Consider the following 3,974-nt stretch of genomic DNA (forward strand, 5'->3'; position numbering starts at 1 on the left):
CCCAAAAAACAGGGGACCCCTGGCAAACCGGGGGGGGGGGGTTTGGCAACCCTATGCCTGCTATATTTCTACAAGTCAGGCTATTGCTGAAGAAAGTCCAAAAAGGGATTCCTTCAGAGGATAACCACATGACTCTGCAGTAAAAGAGCTAGATTCGAGTCCAGTAGCACCTGAGAGACCAAAAAGATTTTTGGGGTAGAAGCTTTTGAGAGTCAAAACTCGCTCAGTCAGATACCTAAAAGGGATTGTCAGTGTTTTATGTGAGGACATATGAGGCAAAATGTTACTCTGTTGCCTCCTATTGGAGAGAATGAATATCGCACATTTTCTGCCCATCATGCCCTACGTTTATGGGGCAGGAGAGCTTGGAGTTTCAACTGACCTCCAGATCACAGAGATCAGTTTGCCTGGAGAAAAGGGCTGCTCTGGGGGGTGTACTTTATGGCTTATACCTGGCTGGGCCCCTCCCCCCAACCCTCCCTTCCCTAGGCTCCTCCCCCTAAATATCCAGGAATGTCCCAGCCCAAAGTTGGCAACCCTACTGATCAGTCACAGAATCATATACAGTAGAAAAGAGCAAGAATCCAGTAGCACCTTAAAGACTAAAAAAAATGGTGGCATGGTAGCTTTTATGTGTCACTACTCACTGTTTCAGATCCAGAAGTCTGCACATTTCTCACCGCCCCCCCCCCCCAGTTTCCCTCCTGACCCCCAGAAGCAGCATAAGGGAAGAGCTGGAGGGCTGGAGCTGTTAAGGGAGAAGCAAAATTAGCAAAAATTGTGCACCTGGCATGTCCACATGGAAACACTGCTGATGTTAAGCAGGTAGTCTGGACAGTGCCTGGCTGGAACTCCTAGGAACTTACATAAACTTACATAAACCGCAGATAGATCTCTGTAACAACCTGAAAAGGCTTTAGGTGTTAGATCGCGCTAACAAAGGACTCGTACAGTGATTCAGCAAGTGATTCAGCTTTATTGGAAGTAACGAACAAGCACCAACTCAGTAAGAAACCAGAACAGAAAACAGTGGGAGCTCATACTCCTTTTAAACATAACCGGGCTAATGTAGCCACGCCTATTTACAAATAACAACCAATGAGATTGCTAGAATAAAGACCAATGGGAGACTTTCCCTCCTCGGGAATGGTATCGTTCTGATTGGTCGCTGTTACGAAGCGACCAATAGGAAGTTCGCTCAGAGGAGCCCTGGTCTGGCTCGAAGCTTAACATGGGAGTCCTATGAGGTGCTTCATGTAATCATTTCAATACATTACAATTCCTCCCCCCTAAGTTAAGCCATCATCCCAATTGTTTTATTATTTACATACATACACTCAACCTTTGTACATCAGTTATTCCAACAGTATTTACACTCATAGTCCTTCAGATAAGTCGGCATTTGCCGCGAACGCTGGGACCTGCGGAGCGGTGCAGGCTCCACGGGCAGACAAGGTTGTGGGTCAGAGTGGGGTTCACTACAGCCTGGATCAGGCACAGACTCGACTGGGATTTCAGCCCCGCACACAGGGTTCTGCCCTGACTCGGGGACAGTACCGGGCCTTTCGGTACTCACCGCCTGCTCTGGGGGTGTCCACTCGACATCAGGGGATTCAGCCGTCGGAGAGTCAGCGCTGTCCCTAGCCCAACGTCTCCTTAACTGATCTATGTGGCGCCGCCATATTCGACCGTCAGCTAACTGCACCACATACATTCGAGTACCCACAGAGTCGGATATAACCCCAGGAAGCCACAAGTGCCCGTTTGCATAATTTCGTGCGAAAACCTTGTCCCCTTTTTCAAACATGCGCACCTTCGGTTGCGCCGTGGTACGCTCGGATTGCTCTTCAGTGAGGTCTGGGTGCATTCGGTTCAAACGGGTCGTGAGTCTCCGCCCCATTAACAATTCGGCCGGACTACGGCCTGTAGCACTACAGGGGGTGGTGTGCTGCAGCAAAAGAAAGGAGCCCAGCCTCTGGCTCCAGTCCCCTTCGTCCATTTTACCCAGGGCCTCTTTGGCCGTCCTGACCATCCGTTCGGCTTGGCCATTAGATGCCGGATGGAAAGGGGCCGAAGTCATTTGGCGTATGCCATTACTCGTGAGGAAGAGCCTAAATTCCTCAGACACAAATTGAGGCCCGTTGTCACTGACGATGACGTCAGGCAACCCGTGGGTGGCAAAAAGTCGGCGGAGCGCATGGATCACAGCAAGTGATGTGGTCGATTTCATATGCACGACCTCCAGCCATTTGGACATAGCGTCCACCACAATTAGGAACATTTGCCCTTGGAGAGGGCCAGCAAAATCTATATGCAATCTGGCCCAGGGTTTACCAGATGACTCCCAGCCTTGGGGTGTAGCTTGTGGGGGATCGGGTCTGACTTGCTGGCATTTGGGACACCCTCGTACCCATTCTTCGATCTCTTTGTCCAGCCCCGGCCACCAGACATACCCTCTGGCCAACGCTTTGGTGTGTACCATACCGGGGTGACCCTCGTGCAGCGACTCTAACACTCTCGTCCTGAGTTTGTCAGGAACCACCACCCTGTTCCCCCATAATACACAGCCCTTAGAAATGGATAGTTCATTTTGACGGCTTTTGTAAGGGCCGAACTCCGGTTCAACGCTTCCAACCGGCCACCCCCTCCAAACCCAGTTTAATACTCGGGACAGCACGCTATCCTTGGCCGTGTGTGCTGCAATGTCCCTGGATGATACCGGGGGTCGAGGAAGCTCCTCAATTGCCAAGACCTCACAGGCGGGGGCAGGGTCTGCGCCAATGTCCGGCACCGGGCACCGGCTGAGGGCATCCGCATGCCCAATCGCTTTCCCAGGCCGGTGCTCTAAGTCAAAATCATAAGCCTGCAAAAATATCGCCCATCTAAGCATGCGTGGGGACATGATGTTTGGCAATTGCTTATCGGGCGCAAAAATCCCCAGTAGCGGCTTGTGGTCAGTGACCAGCAAAAATCGTCTGCCAAAAATAAAATCATGGAACTTTTTGACAGCCGCTACCAACGCCAGACCCTCCTTGTCTATCTGGGCATAGTTCCGCTCTGCCGCAGATAGTGATCTAGAATAAAAAGCGATAGGCGCTTCGCTCCCATCAGGCATCAGATGGCTTAAAACTGCGCCTACTCCAAACGGTGAAGCGTCAGCAGCTAACACCAGGAGCTTGTGTTCATCATAATGCGTGAGTACGGCATTAGATGTCAGCAGCTCCTTGACTCCCACAAAAGCCTTTTCCTCGGCCTGCCCCCACTTCCATTTTGCCTCCTTGTGCAAAAGCGCGTGCAAAGGGGCCGCCACTGATGCCTTATGCGGTAAAAACGCATGATAAAAATTCAGGAGTCCTAAAAAGGATTGGAGCTCCTTCTTACTCACCGGCCTGGGGGCGTTTTGGATTGCAGATACCTTCTCATCCGTGGGGTGGACTCCCTCTGCGTCAATGCGAAACCCCAGGAAGTCCACACTTTCCACCCCGAGCGTGCATTTTGAGCGCTTAACTCTGAGGCCGGCATTTTGAAAACGCCTGAGGACCTCTTTAACCCGGTCCAGTAGTTCCTGTTCAGACCCGCCCGCAATCAGCACGTCGTCAAAATAGGGCACTGTGCCAGGTACCCCCCTTAGTAGACGTTCCATGAGGCCCTGAAAAATCCCAGGTGCTACGTTGACCCCGAATTGCAGCCTGTTCACTTTAAAAGCCCCTTGGTGGGTTACAATTGTTTGGGCCTCGGCAGCCTCCGGGGTGACAGGCAACTGCTGGTATGCCTGGGCCAGGTCAAATTTGGCGAAAATCTTGCCACCCCCCAGGGAAGCCAAAATGTGGCTTATTACCGGGACCGGGTACGAATGTTGCTGCAGCGCCTTGTTAATCGTACATTTGTAATCGGCGCATAGTCGTATGGACCCATCTGATTTGACAGGGGTTACGATCGGGGTCTCCCATTTGCTGTATGGTACTGGCTCTAAA

The sequence above is a fragment of the Gekko japonicus genome, unplaced genomic scaffold (genome assembly GCF_001447785.1).
Source record: "Gekko japonicus isolate JY-2015 unplaced genomic scaffold, Gekko_japonicus_V1.1 scaffold1973, whole genome shotgun sequence".
Classification (NCBI taxonomy): Eukaryota; Metazoa; Chordata; class Lepidosauria; order Squamata; family Gekkonidae; genus Gekko; species Gekko japonicus.